General features: G+C 35.6%; 1 protein-coding gene across 1 annotated transcript in view; it reads left to right on the top strand.

The window, feature by feature from the left end:
* The window catches only part of ZCWPW2 (zinc finger CW-type and PWWP domain containing 2), a 144,057-nt gene that overhangs the window by 293 nt on the left and 116,295 nt on the right, over positions 1–27,469 (top strand). Inside the window, exon 2 of the mRNA XM_047100386.1 lies at positions 8,498–8,608. The gene's annotated coding sequence lies outside the window, so the exon portion shown is untranslated. The remainder of the gene's footprint in view (positions 1–8,497; positions 8,609–27,469) is intronic.

Raw genomic sequence — 27,469 nt, 5'->3', positions numbered from 1 at the left:
GGTCCCATAGTTATTCAGAACACGGCTCTTAAAAAAAAAAATTAATTTTTTGAGTTTAGTGCCAAGCTTTGGGATTTGGGAATTGTACCCGGCTGCCCTAGAGTTGCTACGGCCTTTGGTCGTTTCTAGATGATAATCCCTGAGCTGCGGAGTCGCGAGTTGTTGAATTCGTTACTGTCCTTGGAGGTCGCAGTCAGGTGGATCCCCTCAAGCTTTGCGGCTATTTCTGCCTAAAAAAAAAAAATAAAGGAGAAAACGGTAAATGTAGGCAGTTTATCCTCATTAACCGCCAATTAGCAACAATGACGCCCTTCGCCACCCTCTTACTTAGTATTTTGTCAACTGAAGGCTTAAATATTGGTTAAGGTTAGAAGATGTTTTTACATACCGTTTTGATTCATCACCCCACCTGTCATCTCTGATCAAAGGATGGGTTCGACTCAAGGGTTAACTTTTTTTTGGGGGGGGGGGGAGACAGAGAGAGAGAGAGAGAGAGAGGGAGGGAGGGAGGACACAGAATCCGAGGCAGGCTCCAGGCTCTGAGCTGTCAGTACAGAGCCCAACACAGGGCTCGAACCCACGAAGCGTGGGATCATGACCCGAGCCTAAGTCGGAAGCCCAACCGACTGAGCCACCCAGGCGCCCCTCAAGGGTTAACTTTAAAATATGTTTTTGTTGATAACCTTCTCTTTTTGAATTAAGTGAAAATTAACAGCTGTTGTGAATAAACACCACACGCAGCTTAAAATTACATCCTATTTTTAAAATAGGTTAAAATCTAAATGTAATTTTTAAAAAAGTCAATTTATCGGTCTGGAAGAGAGCAGTGTTTTTAATATTTTGGACATGAGTCATTTAGTTTTTGATTGCCTCGGTAATGTCTTTACAAACTTAAAAGACCACCAAACAGTTTGTTTTGGATAGCAGAGTTTTGAGGAATGTTAATAAAATTGGCTGAGGCACCCCAAATCATCAGAAATAAAGTGATTATCTGGTTTCTAATTTGTAGATATGGCAATGATCTCTATTTTTCAACTTTCATTCACAATTTAGAATAATTTGAGACTTGTTGAAAAAGGAAATGCATTTTTATCTTTTCTGAGTAAAGAGAAAATGACTTAGCTAATTATTTTAAAGTTAATTTGATGAGAGCCAATTTGTATTTAAAATACATACCTTGGGGCGCCTGGGTGGCTCAGTTGGTTAAGTGTCCGACTTCAGCTCAGGTCACGATCTCGCGGTCCGCGAGTTCGAGCCCCGCGTCAGGCTCTGGGCTGATGGCTCGGAGCCTGGAGCCTGTTTCCGATTCTGTGTCTCCCTCTCTCTCTGCCCCTCCCCCGTTCATGCTCTGTCTCTCTCTGTCTCAAAAATAAATAAACGTTAAAAAAAAAATACATACCTTGTTACTATAATTATGAAAAAGATGGGTTTTTGTTAACAAAGTTATTTTTATATTAAAATGATATTCTCCCATACATCATCACACACACACCCAAGGTGGGGGAAAAACAGGTAACATACACAAAAGGATGTGAACTACTTAAAGTCATGACTTGTTACACTGTACCCAAATGTGTGTGTATCCTGAAGCAACGCTCTTCAAATCCCTAACCTTTCACTTTGCAAGGTACATGGAGGGTTTCCATACATACCCTTTACATAAAGTATAGTTTAAGGGTACTAATTCTCAGGTTGTCCACTTGTATGTTTTCTTCTCTAAAATTGATTTGCCTTAGAGTGTGCCTAAATCTGACACCTTTCCCCCTTCTTCTTTGGTCATGTCCCTCTCCCACTCTGCAAATAAAGCAATACCTTTAATCTGACCTAAATCTGTTAAGAAAGTGAGTGATTCTAATGACTGGGTAACTAATTCTTTTACAAGAGTGGCAATTTCCAAAGGCCTTCGAAAGTATTGCAGGACTCAATTGAATTGTCAGCTTATTAGATGAGATACCTCTATGTGATTTTTGATACATGGCTTAGTGATTCAAAAGAATGGTGGTTATAACCAGAAATCCTTCTACTCCCAAATACTTAGTATAGAAGAATACAAAATAGAAGAACAGAATTAACGCAAACTGTTTCTTTCAATAAATAGTATTGAAGAAAGTATTGCTTTCTTAGCAATAAATAGTATCAATCCTGGATACATGATCTAATCGGAGAGAAGGCCCTATTTCTTTATGAGATGCATTTCCAGTAAGAACTGACTTGACATTTTATAATGATCATAATTTGTAATACGTTTGTTATTTGATCATTAGTGGTCTAATAATTTAATGATAACACAATACTAAAGAAAATTTTTGGAACTTATGTTCTGAGGATTTAAAAAAATATATATATATGTATATATATATATATATATATATTTTGCTGTTGTTACAGGAAAATGTAATAGGATGGTCAGTTTAAAATATTTTCAAACACTAAAATGTTAGGATAAAGTTATGTGGGAGAAGTGAGATAAAAATATGAATTCAAGGAGAGAAAGAATGATAATCAAGTTCCCATCTGTGAAAGGAGAGCTTGTTCGTGTCCTTTTCAATGGGATGAATGTTAGTGGATTTCAGATTACTATGCCATTTACATTCCATTTATAAAAGAGATACTACTGTCTCTAGCAGCTAACCTTGCTCTGGACATACAATCTGTGCTTCATAATTTTTTGACTTGAAATGCTTTGTATTCAATTGGAATTAGCTTCTGACAGAGCTTTCGTTTTTTAAAAAAATAAAAATGTGAGTGTCATAATTATATGCACAGTAACTAAGTGCAGTGATTTTCTTTTGGAAACATGTAGGTGAAGAAAAATTTGATAAACCTGAACAGCCCTAAAGTAGGGAGAATAAATATGAGGACATCAACAGAGAATCCAGAATGTGGTAGGATTGCGCAGAGAAAGAAAAAACATCCAATAGAGGGAATCCTATACTCTTATCAAATGAAGTAAGAGCAACTCTCCTCTGAGGCTTGACAGTTATACTTTTGCTATTTGAGATATGAATTCATTAATTCCGAAATTAACAAATATTTATTTAGCAGCTACCATGTGCCAGACATTGTTTTAGATACTGAGATCAAACAGGCAAAATGCCTTTTCCTAGCACAGAGCCCAACGCAAGGCTTGAATTCATGACTCTGAGATCAAGACCTGAGATGAGATCAAGAGTGAGACGCTTAACCTACTGAGCCACCCAGGCACCCCCAAAAGGAGTATTTAAATGTGTAAGGACGTAAAAGCTACCACAGGGCTATCAGTCATGTGGATTAAGACCAGCAATTCAGTCCCATTAATTTTTTGTGACAGTTTCTATATGTGCCTATGAAAACTTTTTTTCCTATTTAGAATGAGGAGAGAAGAAATAATTCTGAGACTTTGACATCTGCACTGTAAAAACCAAGAAGACAAAGTCAGTTTGTCAGAGAAAAGACATTTTATAAAGCTACCAAATAAACAACAATGAAAGAATGACTTTAAGCTTCTGTAGGATCTGGAGAAAGAAATTAAGGTAGATTGTTTAAAAAGATTATATAGCAAAGGAGAGGAAAATTTTCCAAACTCATTGCACAACTCAGATTATATAGTAAAATTGTTGAATTTATAGTAGTTGCGAAGTTAAAGACATAATTTCCTAGTGTAGATTTTTAAATTGCCTATGTATAGTTGATTCTTAAAAGTACAAAAAAAGATGTGATTTTAATTCACTAATATTAATCATTTTCTCTACAGTCTTTAGCTTTTTTTCTATTTTTAAAATTTTTATTTTAGAAAGAGAGTGTGAACAGGGGAGGGGCCGAGGGAGAAAGAGAGAATCTCAAGCAGGATCCACAGTCAGTGCAGAGCTCGATGTGGAGCTCAATCCCAAATCCTGGGATTATGACCTGAGCAGAAATCAAGAGTCAGACACTCAACTGACCGAGCCACCCAGGCGCCCCTATATTTTTTTAAGTTTATTTATTTATTTTGAGAGGGAGAGAGAGAGCAAGAGCAAGAGAGAGAGAGCAAGAGAGCACATGAACACACAGAGAAGGGGCAGAGAGAGAGGATTCCAAGCAGGCTCTGCACTTGGAGCCTGACGCTGAGCTCTATCCCACGAATCAGGCAATTATGACCTGAGCCAAAATCAAGAGTTGGACACTCAGCCAAGTGAGCCACCTGGGCACCCCTCTACAGTCATTTTATAATAATCCCCTCTGGCTTTAAAAAACCCCTCCCTCTCATCCCATAGCCAATCTGTTCACCTGGTTTTATGGATCCTACTTCTTAGCTGTCTTTCAAATCCTAATTCATAACCCTTGCTGTGCTACAGTTTTCTATTATAATAGAACTATTATATAATACATGTAATATGAACTATATATATTACATAGTTTATGTATACTATATACTTTATAACATAATTTGTTCTATTATATAATATATAACTATTATGTATTATATCGTATATGTTATATAATATACTATATAATACTATAGTATATAATATACTACATAGTATGACTATAATAGTTATACTAATATAACTATTATAATAGTTTCTTCTAATTAGTTTTTGTCTTTTGGCTTCCAACTTATTCTTTATATTGATATCTACAATGATCTTTTAAAAATGTAAATGTTGCCATTACAGTTCTCTTCTCAAACTCCTGAAATGACTCCTTAGCATGTTTTAAAAAGCCATTCTAAAACTAGCCCAGCCTGTTTTTCCACCATCTCCTATAAACATTGCCAACTCAGGCAATGAAATTTGGTATCTTTGTTCATTTATATACAGTTTTCATTGAGTTGACCTGACTGTGATCTTATATATATACTTTTGTATTTTATCATTGATATATTTTTTTAATTTAAAAATTCTCACTTAATTGGGGAACCCTGGAAAGATTCTCCATCAGTTTGAGAATTATGACTCTTCTTACATTATTTTGTCTTAAAATGAAATCACATTTAGAAGAGGATCCTGTAGGGGCGCCTGGGTGGCGCAGTCGGTTAAGCGTCCGACTTCAGCCAGGTCACGATCTCGCGGTCCGCGAGTTCGAGCCCCGCGTCAGGCTCTGGGCTGATGGCTTGGAGCCTGGAGCCTGTTTCCGATTCTGTGTCTCCCTCTCTCTCTGCCCCTCGCCCGTTCGTGCTCTGTCTCTCTCTGTCCCAAAAATAAATACACATTGAAAAAAAAAATTAAAAAAAAAAAAAAAAAAAAAAAGGAGAGGATCCTGTATGTCCAGATAATGGATATCATCATAGTGAGTCACAATTTTTTTTATATTATTGCATCGTAATTTTTTTTAGAGTATGTGACAGAAAGATATTATTTTGATACCGAGTGTTCCTTAGTAGTAATCAAAGCCCTTTGTGCCTGAAATAAAAAAAAACAAAAAACAAAAAACTTTTTTCTCCAAAGATCATCCTAAACTAATATCAAAATTCTTAATTATTCTTCTAAATTATAATGAATTGCATTGCTGTACATTATTTCCAGGCATGATAAGAAAAGTTCTTGCCTTATCCCATCCTACCAGTACTTTTTCTGGAATAATCCAAATTTTCAACTTAAAGAAGTTTTTGGTTGTTTTTTCTCTGACAAGACAGTTTGATGTATTTATTATCTCAAATGAACTGATAAGTTTCAAATACCTTTGTTAGCTAATATAAAAGTTTAAAGATCAGAGATAAGGCAGTACTAGAACTACCTGGAAATAACTTATTGAGAAAATATGTTGAGAAAATCATTGATATGTTGAGCTTAGTGACTGAGGTGATTGCTCAAAATGAAGAGTTTTAGAAGCCAGATGATCCTTTTACTATTTTTCGATTTTGATTTTTAATACTGTTTAGATGAAAATGGAAATGAAATGACTATATTTACATCAAATCTTGTGTTTTAACTTGGGAATTTATTAGCAACAGAAATACGATTTAAATTACCAATAACATTTATATTCATGAAAAATGTAATTATTTCTTGACATTGAATATATCATTCACTAAGTTGGAATATTTAATATTTTCATCAATATATTTTTTAAGTTATCAAACATAGTCTAAACAGTCTTAAGAGAATAAAAGTTTTTTTTGTCTATGCAGCTAGGCAGAAGACAGCTACAGCTTTCCAGATAGAGCAGACTTACTTTAAAAAATATGCATATGGATATCTTTGATTTAGGGTGAAAATAATGTCCTAGATTGAGGAAAAGAGGAAGAAGCCTAGGGAAAAAATCTTTGCATCTTGATATTAAGTGAATTAGCAGAATATTCCATAATCCATTGTTTCTAAAAGTCAACAAAAATCTTTATAAGATCATAATTATCTTGCATCTTTTAAAAAAATTATTGTAATGTTTTATTTTTGAAAGAGACACAGAGAGCATGAGTGAGGGAGGGGCAGAGAGAGAGAGGGAGACCTAGAATCCGAATCAGGCTTCAGGCTCCGAGCTGTCAGCACAGAGCCCGACTTGGAGCTCAAACTCACAAGCTGTGAGATCATGACCTGAGCTAAAGTTGGATGCTTAATCAATGGATCCACCTAGGCGCCCGCCCCATCTTTCATCTTTACAAAACTGTGAGGCAGGTTTATTCATTTTTTTCAGAAGAGAAATGTAGAGCAATAAAGAAATGATGAACTATAAAATATCAAGGCAGATATGTTTTTGTGTCTGTGTGTATATATATATGCTATATATATATATATATATATATATATGCACACACACACACGTATGTACATACATACTATGTTTATGAAATGGTCCTTTAGTTAAGAGTTAGAGAAAGTATGCTTTTTCCCCACATGACCTAAATTATATCTGTCTCAAATTTTTTGCTGAGAAAATAATAAAAATTTTAAATATTGGTAATACATAATGTTAATAATTTTGATTACTTCTAGTGATATTTTAATGAAAAGATTTAGGAAAAATAGACTTAGGCGACATTCATTTTACTGCTTTACACACTGAAGGATGATATATTTAAAACCAAATATATCAGTATTATATTAAATGTACGTAGAGTACTCAGAACAAAGACTGTCATATTGGATTAAGAAAAATGCTGATTATAAGTGATCTGTGGAAAATAGCAAAGGATGAAAAAATATTGATCATGAGTAAGCTGAAGTAGAAAGTAGCTTGATATATTAATGTGAGACAAAGCAGACTTTCAGGAAAAAAAAAAAAAGTATTATTTCCACCAGAAGATAAATGGTTTGTGTGTATCTAATAAAACACCTTCACAATATATGAAGCATAGCTAGACAGAACTAAGAGATAAACACACAATACTGGCAGATTTTTAACTTAACTCCTTCACTAACTGATAGAATCGAAAAAAATATATATTAAGGAAATAGATGATTGGAATTAAAATTATTACTGTCATACCCACTAGGATGACTATTATCAAGCAAATGGAAAATATTCATCTTAAAATTAATATGGAATCCAAGGGATTCAAGGGAATCCCTGAATAGCCAAATCAATCTTGAGAAAGTGTAACAAACTAGAGGTTTCACATTGCTGGTTTCAAAACATGTTACAGAGCTACAGAATCAAAACAGTATATCACTGACCTAAAGACATACATATAAATCAATGGAATAGAGAGCCCCCCAAAACCCTCACATAAATGGTCAGATGATTTTCAAGAAAGATGCCAAGACCATTCAATGTGGAAATGGCAGTTTTTTCAGCCATTGGTGTTGAAAACAATGAAGTTGGACCCTTACCTCATACCATATACAAAAATTAAGTAAAAATGGATCGAAAACTTAAATGTAAGAGCTAACACTATACAGTCTTAGAGAAAAACAGGAGAAACCTTCATGGCATTGGATTTGGCAATGAGTTTTTTATATGACCACAAAAAGCACAGGCAACAAAAGAAAAAAATAGATAGTGAAGGTCTCTAAATCACTAACAAAACACAAAAAAATCATCTAGTGATTCCAATATTGGAAAAATACTGTGATATTTACTTTGAATTTCATTAGAACTGTGTAAATACATAACTGAGGAGTAAAAAATGTAACTTTGGCTTCAAAACTAAAATCACGCCTATGCTTAAATAATGTAGGCAGTAAATGACATGGGAAATGTTCATAATGTCTTGGTAAGAAAGCAAATTGCCAAGTTCTGTTCAGGATTACAGGCTGCTTTATTTATGTCTTTTCCTTCCATTAAGATTACAATAAAAAAATAAGAATATACACATAACAGAAAAAGAAAGGGTTGGGGAGTCATCAATGGATAAAAGATTTCAACAAATATTCTGAAAGAAATGAGGTATGAACATGTTTCCAAAGGAATGAACACCAAGAAGGTTCAGCACAGAATATATTGGAGAAGAGTCCACAGTGGAAATGGGAATTAATCTTCCCAGGAAGATAATGGCGAGGCTATGAGGGCCCTAAATGTAAGGTGGAGGATGAATATGGGAATTTTGCAAGTCTTTTATGAAACTAATGTGCCTCCTTGTCTTCTCCATTTCATCGTGCAGAAAGGTGTCCCAAAGTTTTCTCCGAGGCCAAAAGAAGAAAAGACCCACCCACTCTAAAGAAATTGAGAATTGGACAAACTGAGAAAAACCTTTAGTTTGTTCCCTTTCAGGGTAAGAATTCCAACTTATTCCTATTCCTAGTGTGTCATGTTTACTCTGCAGATTTTGGTGTGATATGTTGAAGAAGCATGCTCTCAGTTTTACATTATGTAATTTAAAATTACTTCCATTTTCACATTCTCATTTTAAAACTCTTTGGTGATTCATTTTCTCAATATTTGTGTAGTGATTCTTGAAACAATAATTATGTAGTTACTAGCACCCAAGATAAGAAAGCCATCACTCTTTATTAGAATTATGACACTTATTTCTAAAATGAGAAACATCAATGACAGTGTATAAATCATTTCGAATGACAAGTTGAAATTCTCTAATTAGACTATCTTGAGATTCTATTTTTGTGTCTTGTGATTTAAAGGAAATGGTGAACTTAATTGAAGATCGTTATTCCACAACATTAGTGGAACAAAATTTTACCTTTAAGCAAATCAACTATGTGACTTCCATGGCAAATAGATTAGATAAAAGTCAGTTGAGAATGGGCACATGTAGGGAGAAATAGCTCCCAATCTGAAATTCATGCTCTCTTTGTTCAATCTACTGATATAATTCTAATCCATTTATAACACTATTGTATTTGACAGATTGTCTGAAGAACTTAATTTTAATTATCCTTGTTGGGTCTGTTGTTTTATTTTTAAGTCTCCATATACTGAATAAACTGCGGTATTTGTAACCAATATAGATCTAAAGTATACAGATTGATTACTAACATTTGAAATTAGCATTTAGAACAGTTTATCAGATTTCTACTATTTGTGAACTATTCCCTTAAAAATTTTAAAGCTGAAGACTATAGTTGCTGCAAAAGATACCAATTTTTGATTATACCAATAAGCTGTTTCTTTCCATTCAACTTTGATTTCTGACTTCAGATGAAATTCATCAGTTATCTTCACTATTAAAGTGAAAGAAAAAGTAAAGAAAATATCTATTGAGCATCTTGGAGCATTTTTTTAAAGTGTATTTATTTTGAGACAGAACACACATGCACACACACACCACACACACACCACACACACATGAGTTGGGGAGGGGCAGAGGGATAGCATCCCAAGCAGGCTCCACACTGTCAGCACAGAGCCTGACTTGGGGCTTGGTCTCATGAATCATGAGATCATGACCTGAGCCAAAATCAAGATTTGGTCACTTAACCAACTGAGCCACTCAGGCACCCCATCTAGGAGCATTTATTAAGCTAGAATCTATCCAGAAGTATCTGCATAAACTAGTTCATGAACAGTAAAGCTAAATTACAAATTTGCACAGATAATAGGCTCTTAATAAGTTTCTGTTGAGTCATTAAGTGTAATCTAAGGTTGACATATAGGCACAACTTTATTAATTAGGTAAATGAGTGAATAGTGAATGTTAAATTTACATCACAGAGAAAATTAAGGATAAATGCATTTTAGAGTTTAGAGGCAAACTAAATAATTATTTGTTAAATTGAGCACTTGAGAAAAATCATTAAGGAAAGATGAAATAAGTATACTCATTTTGCATTGGTTTCTGTATATTTTAATTTTCTTATCTAACTACAAATTTAACTCGCTTAAAAGCAGTGTAGAAAGGAAATCAAACATTTATTATATTGTTTTTAGTGTACCAGGCACTGAAATGGGTTTTTTTATATGCTGTTTCATTTTGTCATTAAAACCATCCTATGACTTAAGCATTATTATCCTCAACACATACAGATGATAAAGTGATGTTCAGATCATTTAACTGACTTGCCTTAATTTAAAAATGTCAAGAAATGCAGCCAGAATTTAAATCTAGAGCTACAGAAGATATCCAGGTGATACAGCCATCCTGGTTTTTAAATATTTTGAGTATCAACACTGGCGGGGCACTCTAACTCTGAAGTTACTGTCATTTCCAATATTTTATGATACAAATATTCAGTGCTTTTCTTTGACAGGAACTTTTTTAGATGCCAGGATACAGTGGTTAACAAGATAGATAGGAACCTTGCCCGAAGTGGATTTTCACTTGCTTGTAGAGGACTTTATCAAATAAATTATAATACGGTGTGTTAAGTGGTATGTAAAGGAAGTAAGACTGCTAGGGGCACATGGAAAGAGCATTGACCCCTACTTACCATTTTTCGGATTGGTTTAGGTATCACCTCTCTTAAGTGGCCTGACACCCTGTACCTGAAAGTGTTACTGTGCCACATCTGCTTCCATAGCATCCTGTGTTTGTCTTATAATACTTGATACTTAACATTACTTGGGGAGAGGGATTTTTGTCTTTCCCTAAGCAGTAAGTCTGGCTTTAGCAAACCCTCAAGAAGTATCAGAACCAAAAACAAACAACAATAGAATCAGGATCTAAAACTGTAGCAAATAAGTAAGGAGTTTTAGATAAGATTTTAGGTATTGAGAAGTAATGGAGATTTCCTTGTAAAGTAGGAGGCAAGTTTATTTTTCGAGAATGAGGAAGATGGTGTGAGATTTATAAAGGTTTAGAATAATCACAGTGAGGATACAGGAGGAAAGAGAAAGAATACGTAAAAAGGGTAGCCTTGAAGGTGTGCTAACAGCTCCTCTGAGCTGGAATCTTTTCATTTAGAGTGGTACCAATAGACATGAGTACATAATTTCCTCTAAGAATCAGCAGCTCCTGTGCAAGAAATCAGGGATCAAGCCTATATTTGGTAAGAATGTTCTTGGCCTCAAGTAGTTGGACAGATAAATAGTTTAAACATGTAGGGGTTTTCTCACGTATCCAGAAGAACACACAGATATGGAATGACAGTAAGATTCCTAAAGTTAAGAACAAAAAATTTTACTTCTCAGAATGTTACCATGCATTCTTCCCTGCATATCAATTGGAAATGGTTTTTCTTCTGTTTTTTTTTTCTGAATTCTTGTTTTGTACAATAAATACGTTTCACATTAAAATTGATCATTGAAATAAAGGTTTAGAAGGAAAGTATCTCTGTTTTGTTTCCAAAACATTTTTTAGTTTATCATTAAGGAACCCAGGACATAAGAAGAAATGATTGTACATTTTAAATGGGTGAATTTTTTGGTATGTGAGTAATATCTCAGTAAAGCTGTTAAAGCTAAAGAAATGAAGAGAAAAAATGGGAACTTCCTCCCCTACATGTAGCAAAACTTAATAGAAAAATTAACTCTTTGTTGTACAAGTAATGTATCAAGAGCTTTCTTAAAAAGTGGCTTCTGGTTTTGGGGTGGTGGGGAAAGGTGAATCATTGTAGATGAGGCCTAGTCTACCAAAATTATTAAATAAGTCAAGCTTATATTTTTATACCAGACTCTCTTTTCTCAACCATTTGTATAATACATATGTCATAACTTGCTCTGATCTCACAACGCTTCCCAGCTTGCTCTTTTCTTTCTTTGCATTTCTGTTCTCCTGATTCACAGAAGGAAAAAAAAAAGACCAAAATACAAGAACAGGGGCACCTGGGTGTCTCAGTCAATTAAGAGTCTGACTCTTGGTTTTGGGTCAGGTTATGATCTCATGGTTCGTGAGATTGAGACCTACGTCGGGCTCTGTGCTGACAGCCAGAGACTGTGTTGTGCTTCTTTCTGTTTCTCTCTCAAAATAAATAAATAAATATTAAAAATAAAACAGAAACCTACTTAAAGTTGGCTAAAATTGTTTTCTCCACTTTCTCACTTCATAATTACAGTTTAGCATGCTCCAATGAGGGTTTCATCTCTACCACTAACCTAATGTTGTTTATAGATCATCGATGACTTCCATGTTTAAATCCAATGTATATATCTCTGTTCTTCTTACTGAAATCCTAAGCAACATCTAACACAGTCATGTGTTCTGTCTTTCTGGAAACATGAGGGTCACCAACTTTGATTCCGTTACTTAGGCTGAAAACTTAGTAGTCAGTCTTGATCACTACCTTTCCCTTATTCCCTACACAAAATATATCCGTGAGTTCTACCTGGTTCACCTCTAAAACATATGCAATCAGTCTACTTTTCTTAGAGCCATATTTCTACACAAGGCTAAAACATTATTTCTGTCCTCAAATCATTTATACTGTAATATGATGTATTTTTAAAATACATACTTTGTTGAATTGTTCCATATATACAAAAAAGTGTGAAAACTATAGCTCACAAAGTAAGTACACCTGAGTAACCATATTCTGGGTAATGATGAAATCTCTTCCTCTCATTCATTATCTATCACAGTTGTTAGGACCCTTGAAGAACATTGCTTGCCCCCAAGAAGCTACCAAATGGCTACTCTTAGTCACTAGATCCCTTTGATCCAAAGCTGACTACTATCTTAACTTTTAACACTGCAAATTAGTTCTGCTTGTTTTAAAACTTTATTTAAATGGAATCATGTAACATGTATCTTTTTATCTGGCTTCTTTTGGTATTCACTCAGGTTTGTGTAGCAGGAGTTTGTTCATTTTTATTGCTATACGCTATTCTACAATGTGAATTTACTGTATTTCATTTTTCTTTTCTACACTTTATAAGATATTTTAAAATTTTTTAATGTTTATTTTTGAGAGAGACAGAGTGCGAGCAGGGGGGCGGGGGGACAGGGGGAGGAGAGAGAGGGAGAATCCAAAGCAGGCTCTAGGCTCTGAGCTGTCAGCAGAGCCTGATGCCAGGCTCGAATCCACAGACTGAGATCGTGACCTGAACCGAAGTGGGACACTTAACCAACTGAGCCACCCTGGCGCCCCTATAGATATTTTAGTTGTTTATTGTTTTTGGCTACAAATACTCTTGAACATATCTATTGATATATATATATATATATATATATGTGTGTGTGTGTGTGTGTTAGCTATAGATATTTGTGTCATATAAATACCTAGAAGTACATATGTTCAAATTTACTAGATAGTAAAAAGCAAGTTGCCAGTGGACATACCAGTTGGCAATGCAACCAGCTGTGTATGAGAGTTCAAGTTTGTTTATATCCTTGCTAACATTTGGCATCGTCGGTCCTTTTAACAGTGACTTTGCTGATAAGTTTATAGTGGTATCTCGTACTTTTTTTTTTAATTTTTATTTTATTTATTTTGAGAGAGAGAGAGAGCGTGTGCATGCACTCAATTGGGGGAGGGACAGAGAGAGAATCCTGAGCAGGCTCTGCACACTCAGGGCAGAGCCCGATACAGGACTTGAACCTATGGACCGTGAGTTCATGACTCAAGCTGAAACCAAGAGTCACACGTTTAACTGACTGAGCCACCCAGGTGCCCCTCTCATTGTACTTTTGCTTTGTATTTCCTTTATGATTGTCATGTTTGAGGCCTTGCCATATTTATTGGTTACATGGATTGACTCTTGTGAAGAACCTGTTAATGTGTTTTGGCTATTTTTCTATTGGGTTTTCTGACTTTTTTCTAATTGATAGATTTGTACCGGAAATCTTCCTGCACTTATAGTCATACTGGCGTCATATTTGTCCTTCACATAGGCCCAAATTTTCTTCTTGTCATGGCTCTTTATGGGCAGTGTCTTCAGTTTTCAAGTTTCAGCTCAAATGTCATTTTTCATGTAAAACCTTCCTTGACCATCTCCTCATCTCCCTCAGCATATACATCTATCATACCAACCTTTTTTCCCTTTAGCATCTATCAACATCTGAAATTATCTTATTTTTTTGTTTGCATATACTATCTACTTCCCTTCTTACTGGAATGTTAACTCCTGCTTACTATGTCTATTTTTATTCACTGCTGTTTCCCAGCAGTTGGAACTATTGTGTGGCATGTGAGAGGTTAAAATACCTGTTGAAAAAAATGAATGAATGAGTGAATCAGGGAACAAATTAATGCCAAATTTGAGGTACTGTTCGTTTTGATATATTTACAGAAGAGTACATACCATTTTTCCCCTAAAAGACTATATGTTTTTGTGGATAGAAAGCAATGTTCTTGAACTAGGACCATTGCTTATTATTTCTTATATGCATCATAATTACATTCCTGGTAAGATTATTTAACCCCCAATGATCTTCATTTTCCAAGGTAACTCTAAAAGTAGCCATTATTGGTACATTGCTTGTTCACCTTTGCAATTATAAAATTTACAAATCCATGAAACATTTTTCAATTTAACTTTTGCAACAAGAAGTTACAATTTAGCAAAATAAATTAAATCAAGTACTTTGGACACACAAGTGTTTAAGGCTACTTAATTAGCAGAGACAGTGCAGGTTGAAATTTATTGAAAATTTGTACTTTGATGGTTTATTTGGAAACTTGTTTTCATATTAAAATATTTCTTCAGAATTTTCAATAATTGATTTTAATTGAAGATCTGATATATAAGCTATAATTATGAACAACATGCAAAGAAAAATATTAAATCTGATTAATTAATATTATTCAAAATTTTCTGTAGCTAGTCACCACTTTGATGTATGTAGATCAATATCAAATTTTTTTAGAATGTTTATTTCAAGGATAGATTATGTTATGTTACTAAAATATCTTTGAGAAATAGCTTTTATATATTGTTAATTTTGTCTTTTTACATTTATATTAGTCCTTTGAATTTATTTCCTGTATTCATTTATAAAACTCATAATATTGAAAATGTAATTTTATTATATTTATTTAAAACACATATATACTTCAGTCTATTCTCATTCATGGTCATTATGTTTTATTATTACATCATTGTGAACACTGAATTAGCAAATTCTGAATCATTGCTCCTAAAGGAAATGCAGAATTAAATTCCTGCAAGCCTCTGGTCACCACATTTTCATTAATCATCACTACAGAAGCTTGTTTTATGTGTGTTTCTGTTTAAAGACACCTTATTTAATCTATACTGTTGATTCATTAACATTGAGCTCATGGCCAACAGCACTATAACTCTTGCCTAAACAAAGCTTATCTAGCACAGATTTTCTCCTTAAGGTACATCACAGCCTTCTTGAACTTAAGAATGCTAGCTGTATGTGTGGGGGACATTTTAAACAATAAAATCACCAACAAAAGTACAGTAATTGGGAAAATGTGGCACTAACTAGACCATGTCTCTTCTGAAACAAGGCAGAGAATTGCCTGTGAAGGCGCAGCAAATATTGATATTTGAGGTTATAAATAATTTATAGTGAGTGGGAAAAATTACAAATATGGAATTTGCAAATAATGAGGATTGATGTATAGTTATATAAAACAATACAATTTAAAATTTTCTAATATAAAAACTTTGGAAAATAGAGCAGAAAACAATTTATAATCTTACCACCGTAAGATTTTTATATCTTTTTCCAATTTTTGCCTCTGGTATATATATTTTCAAATATTGCATGCACAGCTACATTTTTTGTCTTACACCTCAGTGTGCCTCTGGAAAACACTCCTCCTCCATTGATGTATTTTTTTTTAGCTTATTTATTTAGAGAGAGAGCACAAACAAGGGAGGTGCAGAGAGAGAGGGAGAGAGAAAGAATCCTAAGCAGGCTCCGCACTGTCAGCGTGGAGCCCAGTGCAGAGCTTGAACACACAAAAACCGCAAGATCATGACCTAAGCTGAAACCGAGAGTTGGACGCTTAACCAAATGAGCTCTCCAGGTGCCCCCGTTGATGTATATTTGATGGAGTTTTCTTTACCCCATGCTCCAGAGATGGGTATGTGACCTATGCCTAAAAATTGTGATATTCACCAGCTACGGTCATTGATACTGGGATAGACATATGTTCACTTAGAGCCAGTGTGGTGCCGTAAGATTTTTGCTGGATTTCTGGAGGAGACATTTGCTCTTTTATACTGGACTTGAATTTTGCTGCCACTGTCTTTCATGTGGAACCTAAGAGTAAACCTGATGCAGAAGGAGGCAGACTAGAGAGACTAAGGAAAACCAAATCCTAACGAAATAATTTAATTGGTCTTCAATTAATTTATTTTTATAAAATTGTATATATTTAAGATGTATGATATAGTATTTTAACATATATATATATATACACATATTGTTGAAATGATTACTACAATCAAGCTAATTATGATACCCATCACCTCACATAGTTGCTTTTGTGTTTGTATGATAAGAACACTTAAGATTTCTTTTAGTGAATTTCAAATATACAACCTATACAACCTAGTATTATTAACTGTGACCAGCGTACTATCAATTAGGTCTCTAGACCTTGACTCATATAACAGAAACTTTGTACCCTTTCACAAATATTGCCATCTCCTCCCCATCATCCCTGGTAACCACCATTTTCTCTGCTTCTATGATTTTGACTTTTTTTCAAATTAAGTGATAATCATACAGTATTTTTTTTTCTGTGCCTGAATTATTTCATTTAGCATGATGCCCTCCAGGTTCATCCATGTTGTCACAAATGACAGATTTCCTTCTTTTTTAAGGCTGAATGAAATTCCAGTGTGGGGAAGGTATGAATAATGTGAACAATGCCACAGTGATCATGGGAGTGCAGATATTTCTTTGAGATAATTTTATTTCTTTTTGATATATACCCGGAAGGGAGATTATTAGATTATGGAACAAGCTATCAGTTTTGTATAGACCTGCATGCACATGTGTATATGTGTGCATGTATACTTATGATTGGTCCTGAATGAAAATAATAACTGAATTCATTCCATATGACATTTAAGAACATTCAGTTGCTCAGGTACAGGAGAGGGGGGAAAAAAGGTCACTAAGTTCACTAAAGGAAGGTCAAAAGGAAGCTCAGAGATTGGTTAGTTAGGGGTCATGTTTTAGGAGACTGAATCACCTCTAGCCCAAGCTTCTTCCTGACACTCATCACTGCCTTCTTTTAAGATTTGTTCCTTATTAGTAGTAAAGTGTAAATCTGTTTAGTAATCCTTACCTATATGATATATAAATGTCTCCTACACTAATCTGATCTTGTCATTTCTAGTTCTTTATTTTAATTCTTTCATACCTGCTGGAGGACCCATTTAAACAGTCTCAAAGTCTGGGTGTGCCTGGGTGGCTCAGTCAGTTGAGCATCTGACTCTTGATTTTGCCTCAGGTCATTATCTGATGGTTTGTGGGATGGAGCCCCACATTGGGCTCTATGCTGATAGCACAGAGCTTGCTTGAGAGTCTCTCTTTTCTCCCTCTGCCTCTACCCCTGCTTGTGCATGCACACACACACACAAACTCTCTCTCTCTCTCTCTCTCAAAATAAATAAATAGATAGTTTTAAAAAGAATCTCAAAGTCTGAATATATAGGTAGATTATTTTCCCTTTACTTTATTATGTGAATGTTAACCTGACTTAAGAATGCCAGCAAATCTTCACCCTGAAGTGTAGAGTTGCTTTTTTGGTGAGTGGAAGGAAGAGATAGATTGAATACTGCCACAGAAGTAGTTCTTTGTGACTTTGAGTTCACTACCAACTCCAGATTCAAGACTTTATAGATCCTTACTTAATCTTCAATATTTTCAATCTCTGGAGTCTAGTACTATTAGAGCACTTGGTTTATTCCAACCGTAAATCAAATGCCCTTTCTCCCATTCCTGGCAGTGTCCCTTCTTAATGTTTCCAGTTTATAGTAGTAAATACCCTCTACTAGTGGTCCCAAAGTCAGCTGGATGACTGTAGCATAGTGTTCCAGTCTCCAGTGGTTTCAATCACAGCCAATAAAAAGAGAGATGAACCCTGAATCAGTCTATTTCTACCACTGGCCTCTTCTTATGGACCAAGAAAGACACCATCTCTAACAATTAGATATCTTTGAAGGCTGGATTAAAATAAATTTTTAGCCTGTAACTCTAAGAAAATGTCTTTTTAGTGAAATGATGAAATGCTGCCTAAATCTGGTTTTTAATCTGTAGATAATCTAATCTTGAGCCCTGAATTCCCAGCTAGAATTCACTTTCTTTATGCCTTAAAGTAATTCCTAACTAGTGTAAGTTTGGTGCCCAACCCCCTGAATGGTTATGGTAAAAGTTAATTTGTGGCTTTGTTTTAGGGTAATGATTTTTAATCTGACATGGAGTTGGACAATTTTACCATCTGTCCAAAATCCCATCTGGTAGTCCTTCAAATATACCTCAAATCTAAGACTTTCTTGTTCCCATCCTAATAAGGCCAGCTCAGTGTCACATTAAAAAAATACAAAGTCTATTTTTAAAAGCATTGAAAATCAAGTCTTTATGAAGTTTCTTGAAGCAGTGGAAGAGGAGGAAGTCCTTCGTTTGATACTAAGTAAAGTAAAATTTGTCTTTACCCATCTATCCTCTTCAAAGTTAACAAACTATGCAGGAATTACTTGCCTCTTTTCCTTAAAACTCATTTAAAAAATGACCTTTCACTTTCTTACTTAATTCCCTCCTGCCTCCTATACTCTCCCAAATCTTGTCTTACAATATCTTCATATTTTTTCTTCTATAAAGAGCATTCTCAGCCCCTCCATGTCTGCATTTTTACCTATCAGCCAACTAAGTCCCTGGGAGTAAATAAAAATTCTTTCTTAGAGATATGAACTGAAGAGGGGAAGATGAAACTACATTTTTAACCTCTTCTGTCTCTACCTTATATGTCCCTTCAAGTATATATAATGCATTTAGATGTTAATCAGTCTTCAGCACCTTGTAATGCCCATTTGCCTCATCCATCACCTTGCATACTGCTCCTACTTAGGTTGTTGCAGCTTTGCTGCTTGACGCTTCTTTGTTAAAAACAAAACCCAAAAATCTATTGGAGAACTGTGGGAGACGGTCTTTCTAGGTAAGGCAGTTAAGTGAGGGACTGGATGTGGGGTAGGAAGATGGCCTGGTGTATACTCCGCACCTCAGGAATGTTACTGAGTATGGAATAGCTGCCTTTAGAAAACTATTTCTAGAAGACAAATGTTTACTTTTACAAGCCAGAGATGTGCTGAAGTACAGAGGGCTGCTAGATTGGCAGAGCTAGGTTCTGCAGTTCTCAGTTTAGTTACAGAAAATAACGAAAGGACTTCCAGAGCTGCAGTTCGCAGCTACATGACACTTCAGAAGACTTTTGCAAATAGCCGAGTACTACTTATGAAAAGATAGAAAAAGTTGCCAGCAGGATAAAAAAACACAAAAAAACGGAATCATGTGGTAGGTACAAGGGCAGGACTCAGTCTAAACTCTATATCGAAGCCAAAGAACGTGGAAAGTATCTTGGAAACAGGATAAAGAAGCAACCAGATCCGTAAACTGCAGGAAGAATTTCAGCCTCACAGTCCTGATACCCACCATACCCCTCAAGTAATTTGGCCACCTCAGTCTCCCTGTTGCACTTACCTGTCAGATGACGGCTCTGATACAGAGATGGCTTCTGGTTCTAACAGCACACTTCCCTTTTCCTTTTTAATCTGACTTGTTGGAAAAGGCATAAACTATGTTGTGAGTTTAACTCTAAAAAAGGCACCTTGGGGAAGTCCTTACCACCCACTTATTGAAGCCTTGCTGCGGCAACAAGAAGGGTTTCTGAGAAGCTGGAGGATCAGGGTGCCAGAGCCTCTGCCATTTCCACTGAGGAGTGGTTTATGTAGATGGGGAACAAAAAATCCAAATTTAATTTGCTGGGGCTGCCATAACAAAGTATTACAGACTGAGTGGCTTAAATGGCAGAAATTCATTTTCTCCTTGTTCTGGAGGCCGGAAGTTTGAAATCTAGGTGTCAGCAGGGTGGTTCCTTCTGAAGTCCTTGAGGTAAGGATCTGTTCCAGGCCTTTCTTCTTGGCTTGTAGATGGTCACCTTCTCTCTGTGTTTTCACATTGTTTTTCCTCTGCAGGTGTCTGTCCAAATTTCCTCTTCTGATAAGAGCACCAGTCAGATTGGATTAGGGCCCACCCTAATTTTAATTTACTTAAGCTCTTTAAATACCCTGTCTCCAAATACAGTTATATTCTGCAGCACTGAGATTTAGGTCTTCAACATATAAATTTGTTGGGAGTGGGGGGGGGAAGGGGAGATACAATTCAGCCCTTAATAGTGGCTTTCCAGCTCTTTGATACTTATTATTATGCTTAAAGGCAATTTCTAGAATGATTTGAGTTGGTTCTTCTTTTCTCCATTTCCACAAACTCTGAAGCCAGTACTATAGAAAAAAAATATTTTCATAATATTTAAGATACTATTTCATAGGAATCCTGAATGCCACTACAAAGTCTTTATATCCCCTTCTAATGAAAGAAAGTAAGGGAATTTCAGAGGACTGAGATAGGATTAATTGTATGATAGACCACATGTAATTGTAGCCTTCTATATTGAGAAGCAGTGGTTGAGGCTTTTTTCAAAGATGACTGGCTGTACTTGTTTTCCCTCATAATAATAAATAATCACGTAGTCTTGTCACTGGAAGTATTTGTTAACAATTTTGAATTAAGGTTTTGCCAAGGTTCTGATCACTCAAATCTTTACTACTGAAATATTAATCAGGACACACTATGCTTCCTAGTGTAAATACCTTGAAGGAGAAAATAATTCCTAAATATACAAAGAGGTAACTTGGCTGTCTATGTTGTATCTTGTGTCACTTCCCCCTGTGTTAATATTTGATAAGGTGTTTCATTTATATGAGACTTCTAATGCATAACCAAATCACCTCTTTGGGAAAACTTATGAATAGTACCAAAACACTGCATATAGTAGCTAATATACTCTATCACTCTTTTACACTCTCTGAAAAATAACATGTGGATCTTCAAGATGGCACAGAACAGAGGCTAACACTTCTTGGGCTTCGTTTCTTAGAAGGCTTACCATATATGTAAACAGTTGACTTTTGTTTTTATTATTTGACAAATGATTTCACTAAAAACCTGCACAATTCAGTTTTAGCTGTGGGTTCAGTTGACCTTTGTATTTACCTATGTAGGTGGGCATTTGACTTGTGGTAATGTGTTAGGATTTCTTGTTTAATATTAAGAAAAATTTCTAGAAGAAAATACGTGTGTATTAATGCTGAATGGATTGGTTTTTTGGGTGTCTTATTTTAGTCAGGCTTTCTATACAATGAGATGTTATGTGATTAATGAATCCTGAATGTGGAGCTCTTTAATTCTGAAATCACCATTAAAAGCTTTTCTTAGTTGAGCCCAAGCCAAAGTGCTCTCATTGCTGCTTTTCTAAAAGTTCAGGTGGGGTGGGGGGACCCACCAATTCACACTTTTTATAGTGAGGGAAGAACATTTTGCCTACCTTGTAAAAATGTGATTCAGTGTCATTCCTTAACATTGGATTTTAAAAATTGGATAGTATAAATAACAGTAGCAGTGAGCCACTTTTATGGGTATCCTCTAATTTTATAATTATTAATCTAAAAGTAAAGTTCTGTTCTTCTTTCTTTTGGACAAGCCTACACAGTACGTCCCATCCTAGACACAAACTACATAGTGAGTTGGATGGATTCTCCCATAGCCTTTGAGATATATTATGAGGTCTTACCCGTTATCATCTCTCCTGAGTCATATCTGAATTTTATTTTGTGCATTTTGGCTGGTACCAGTGGTATAGGATATACCATAATATAGATTATCTCTATTACTATATTTATTACTAGATGCAACCAGTCTTCTTTTTTCCCTTTTACCTCTCTTTGCTCATAGAATGTACTATATGTAGTCATATACTTTGAATTAATATATTAGAAATCACAAATCTGTTTTGTACTTTTTAAGTTGTTCAGTACAGGCTTGTACTAGGATAGTTAATAAATTTAGTATTTTACCAAATTCAAAAAAGAGTATACACAGAAAAGTAACCTTGAGGCTTTCCTGCTTTCCTAAAGTACTTCTACTAAGTATATTCCCTCCTTACAATATGCATTCTGAATCAGTCCGTATGTCTATATTTTGAAAATATTTCTTCCTTGTCTCATGGTTTTATTTTATTTTTTTGAGTTTTAGTTTCACAGAAGATTTAATCTCAGTGTGTTCAAGTTTATTAGTCTTTTATGACTTTTATGTCATACACGCAAACACATTGGTACTTCTACATTATATATGTTATTTTACACTTTTTTACATTAGTGTTTAGTCATTCTGGAATTAATTTTTATAAATGGTGCTAGGTTGAGATTTAACTTTAGTTGTAAAAATTACGAATGAATGTTGAATTTCTCACATGTAAATACACGATTATTATATGGTTTTCCTTCTGTAATCTCTAATGTGACGTGTCATTGCAAACTATTGCAAGTGGCCAAACAGCATACATATCAAACCTGCTGGGGCAGTATTTGCAAGGGAAAGCTTCAAGGTATAGGTGTCAGTACCTCAGTGGTGAGTCACCATTGCCTTATTCCACTCTGAAATAGTGCATAGCAGCAGTCTATTTGGGCCATGTGACAAATTCCATTGGACAGACCTTGACCACTGAACTATGAAACTTTTAATGAGTAATTGGAGAAACACCAGCTCCTCCCTTGGCATGATCAAGGACCAGAATACAGTAGTAATATGATGTGGTACAACTTTGATTTCAGCACTGTCCTGACAGCATGGCATTCAGGGTTGATGAGAAGTCCCAGCCCAGCTGAAATCTAAGACCTTTGGTTATAGACACAAGATGCTTCAAGTTAGCAAGATTTGCCATGCTAGTAGGCCATATCAGTATACATGATTAATTGGGTTAACATCAGCCCCTTCCCTGACGTGAGAAATGGTTGGAGGTGGCAGCGGGGTCGAAACATTAATGGTCGACCAGTATTGATTACATCAGGCTCTGGCCATAGCCTGTTTCTGTGGAGCTTTGTCAGATGCCACATTTTTGGCAGGCCATCTTGCAGAGGACCAGTCTTATAACTAATTAACTTTTACTTTTCATTGCCTATTTGGCCAAGATCACTTTTTTCCCTTAATATTCTAATAGATACACTTTACTTTACAAATCTGATCTGCTTTAGCTCAGATTTTTAAGATCTTTCCTAAATGAAATTGCCATAGTTTTTTTTCTTTTCTTATGTTCTCCTTATCTGTCTTTTTAAATTTCCTTTTGAGTTAAAAATATGCAAGGTATCTTCTAGGAGCTTTTAAATTTTTCTAATGCTCTATTTATATTTATAATATAGTTTATTTCTGAATTTTCTCTTTTTCTTTTTTTTTCAATGTTTATTCATTTTTGAGAAAGAAAGAGCATGAGCAGAGGAGGGGCAGAGAGAGAGGGAAACACAGAATCTGAAGTAGGCTCCAGGCTCTGAGTTGTCAGCACAGAGCCCAACGCAGGGCTCGAACCCATGAACCACGAGATCATGACCTGAACTGAAGTTGGATGCTTAACCAACGGAGCCACCCAGGTGCCCCTGAATTTTCTCTTTTTAAGGAACCAGCTTTTGTTTTATTGATATCAGCTAAAGTTTGTCCCCCAAATTCATATGTTCAAGCCCTAATTCCCATTGTAGCTGTATTTAAAGATGGGGCCTCTAAGGAAGTCATAAGGATTAGGTGAGTTCCTAAAAATGGGGACCTGATCTAATAGAATTAATATCCATGTAAGAAAAGACACCACAAAGCCCATCCTCTCTCTCTCTCTTTGCACATACACTGAGGAAAGGCTACCCAAGAGAAAGGACATAGTAAGAGGAAGCCATCTACAAACCAAAGACTTCCAGTCTGCAAAACTGTGAGAAATAAATTTGTTCTCTGTTATTTAAGCCACCTTAGTCTATGGTATTTTTTTTTTAGTGGAAGTTTATATTGATCAATTCTATTGGTTCTTTATTATTTGTGTTTTTTTCTTGCTTGTTTCCTTATACATCATTTTTTTTAAGTTTGGGTTGCATTCTGTGAAAAACCCTTAGTTCAGTCTTGTAGCTCACTGATTTTTTTTTTAACTGTCTTGACAGTCAGCATATTGGTTGATTTTTTTAAATTTCAGTGGTCAAATTTTAAATTTCTATGATATTCTGTTATTTCTTCTTAAGTTTATTCCTTTTGAGAGAGAGAGGGAGGGAGAGTGCACATGCATGTGTGCACAGGGGAGTGACAGGGAGAGAGAATACCAAGGAGGCTCCACACTGTCAGTGTGGAGCCTGATGTGGGACTCAAACCCACGAACCATGAGATCATGACCTGAGCTGAAATCAAAAGTCAGATGCTCAACTGACTGAGCCAACCAGGCACCCCTCTGTTATTTTTATTAAAAATGCATATCCTTTTATATCTTTGTGAAGTTACTAGGTATTTTAAAATACTATCCTTTTTACATTATTAAGCTTATATTTTATGGGTAATGAGTTCTTCCTTTTGTTGGGCTTGTTTCTGCTCTTTCATTATTGGCTCTTCTTTTTGATTATTGTGATTGGGTGCCTAACTATGTATTTAAGGTTGTTTATGAAGTCTCTGTTTACTTTAGCTTTTCTCCGTATATGGAAAGAGGAGTGAAGGGACAAAACCTCTGGATGGAGTGGTTCAGTAGCTGCTTCTGGGTAGTAACAGTTCTCCATTCGTATTGAGGTTGCTAGCCTCCTTAAGTTCCCATTTTACGTCTTTCCCCCCAGCATCAGCTATTTCTGCTCTACGTGACAACAGACGTCTCTGTTGCTTGCTGCCTGGCCCAAAGAAAGATGATGCTGTAATGCTCCACTTAAGTACTCCAACCAGTCACTCTTGGTTGTCCAGAACCCTCCTGTAGTCATCATCTGACAGTTGTAGGCTTAGCACATCCCTGGACCAACTTCCACCTTTATAGGCATTTTCTTCTGTGCATGTTTTGGGCTGTGGCTTCCTTCTCTACTTTTTTTTTTTTTTCCATGAAAGGATTCCTCATAGTGTCTGAAGACTGAAGATAAATACTGCTTTTCTTTATTATTATATTTTAAGAAATATGGCACAGTATACTCTTCTGTAATTTTTTGCCACTTGGGATCGGATGAAAAGGCTTGGCATATATTCAGTCTTCCTTCTTGAACCAGTGTCCGAGGTAGCTACTACATTCTAAAAATTGCTGTATTTTGATATAATTTCAGACTTACAGAAAAGTTTTATGAAGAAAAAAGAATTTTGGTTTATTTTATATTCAGCTTTTCCATATCAAATATGTCATATATATATATATATATATACATGTATATATATACATATACATATATATATATTTGGTAGATATATCAAATATATGCTTGAAAATACATATTGGATTATTTAAGAATAAGTTGTAGTGATATTCCTAAAAATGGTAAAATAAGGAACTCTAAAAAATATGTCCCTCCACTAAAGCAATGTTTAAACCGACAAATACTATTAGAATTAGCATCTTTGGAAATCTGGAATCTAATTTTGCAATCTAATAAAAAGTGAACAATACCTAGAAGAGTGCTTAATAAAGAAAGAAGCTACTAAATTTCAATAAGTGAACTATGTGACATTTTTAATTACCCACTGTATTATCAGGGTTCTCTAGAGAAGTAGAATCAACAGGATATATTTATATAGAGAGAAATCATTATTTTAAGGAGCTGGCTCATGTGATGTGGATTCTTGTGAGTCCAAAATCTGATGGGGTAGGCCAGAAAGCTGGAGACTTAGAGAAGAGTTGCATTTCAAGTCCGAAGTCTGCTGGAAAAATTCCTTCTTGCTTAGGGGAAGTTCGTTTTTGTTTTACTAGGACCTTCAACTGATTAGATGAAGCCCACCTGCATTATGGAGAGTAATCAGCTTTATTCGACCATCAGTTTGATGTCAATCTCATCCAAAAAACATCTTCATAGAAACATCCTGAATAATATTTGACCAAACGGCTGGGTACCCTGACCCAGACAAGTTGATACATAAAGCTAATCATCAGACCCACCTACTGTCCCCATTCCCCAGCTCACAGATGGCAGTAGGGATGGCAGCTTGCATTCTTGGTGCAGCTTGCTGGTGCCAGAGGGGTTGACCACACACAGCAAAGAATACAGCGTACAGCATTTCAAAGAGTAAGTTGCAAACATGATCCCTCTCTATCACTTGATATTTCAGTGTGCATTTCCAAAAACAAATTATTTTTATTATTACATGACCATAATGTAGTTATCAAAGTCAGCAACTTAGCTCTGATGAAATACTATTACTATATGGGTACATTTAAAAAAAATTTTAATGTTGGGGTGCCTGGGTGGCTCAGTCGGTTAAGCGCCCTACTTCGGATCTACATGATCTCACAGTTCGTGAGTTGGAGCCCTGCGTCCAGCTCTGTGCTGACAGCTTGGAGCCTGGAGCCTGCTTCAGATTCTGTGTCTCCCTCCCTCTCTCTGCCCCTCCCCTGCTCATGCTCTGTCTCTCAAAAATGAATAAACATTAAAAAACATTAAAAAAATTTTTTAATGTTTATCTTTGAGAGGGATGGAGAGACAGAGTGCAAACAGGGGAGGGGCAGAAAGAGGGGGAGACACAGAATCCAAAGCAGACTCCAGGTTCTGATCTGTTGGCACAGAGCCTGATATGGGGCTCAGACTCACAAATGGCAAGATCATGACCTAAGCCGAAGTCCTATGTTCAACCGACTGAGCCACTATATGGCACCCAGCTATATGGGTACATTTTACAGGCCCTTGGTACATATTGCAAAATCTACCTCCCAAACTTTCTACCAATTTATACTTTTGTCAGTAGTGTATGACAATTTCCAGTGATTCTTTACCATTTTATTTTTTTATTTTATTAAAAAAAATTTTTTTTAATGTATGTATTTCTGAAAGAAAGAGTACGAGTGGGAGACGGGCAGAGATAGAGGGAGACACAGAATCTGAAGCAGGCTCCAGGCTCTGAGCTGTCAGCACAGAGTCTGACACAGGGCTCGAACTCATGAACCATGAGATCATGACCTGAGCTGAAGTCAGACGCTTAACCGACTGAGCCACACAGGTGCCCCTCTTTACCATTTTAAAATTGTAGATTTATGTTGCTGAATTGATAGGCCACCTAGCATTC

This window comes from Lynx rufus, unplaced genomic scaffold, assembly GCF_022079265.1.
Source record: "Lynx rufus isolate CCGP_SWC_20201006 ecotype Redwood Valley unplaced genomic scaffold, mLynRuf1.p SCAF_5, whole genome shotgun sequence".
NCBI lineage: Eukaryota > Metazoa > Chordata > Mammalia > Carnivora > Felidae > Lynx > Lynx rufus.
This window is presented reverse-complemented; position numbering and strand designations above follow the sequence as displayed.